Source organism: Pundamilia nyererei, unplaced genomic scaffold, assembly GCF_000239375.1.
Source record: "Pundamilia nyererei isolate P.nyererei 1_Seehausen unplaced genomic scaffold, PunNye1.0 scaffold00007, whole genome shotgun sequence".
Taxonomy (NCBI): Eukaryota; Metazoa; Chordata; class Actinopteri; order Cichliformes; family Cichlidae; genus Pundamilia; species Pundamilia nyererei.
Window position 1 is genome coordinate 5790285 of NW_005187408.1, and position 410 is coordinate 5790694.

Genomic DNA, 410 nt, shown 5'->3' on the forward strand with positions numbered 1-410 from the left:
CTGTAGCTCAAGATTGTAGCACTTCGCAAAAGGCGATTTTTGTGTAAAAGGTTTATTTGTAATGAGAAATTGTTTTAAAAACAACAAACGGGCTAATATTTATCTTTTTTTAGGCAGGCTTTGAGTTGCCAAAAAAAGAGAGCTTTTTTTCCCTTTTTTTCTGGAAATGTTTACAGCCATATCATCACCCCGTCCCCTCCTTTCTTTAAATTTCGGGGATTAATGCGTTTTTTTGGTGTTGTTAATTTTTTTTAAACAACTTAAGGTAAATTATACACAGTCACATTTTTACAGTGTGAGATTTTAAGTTTTACTTAATTAGTATGGGCTATTTAGTATTACTCCACTTAAAATAATTTCCTTGAACTGTGAGATGATTTATTTAAATTAGTGTAAAGGGTAAAAAAAAA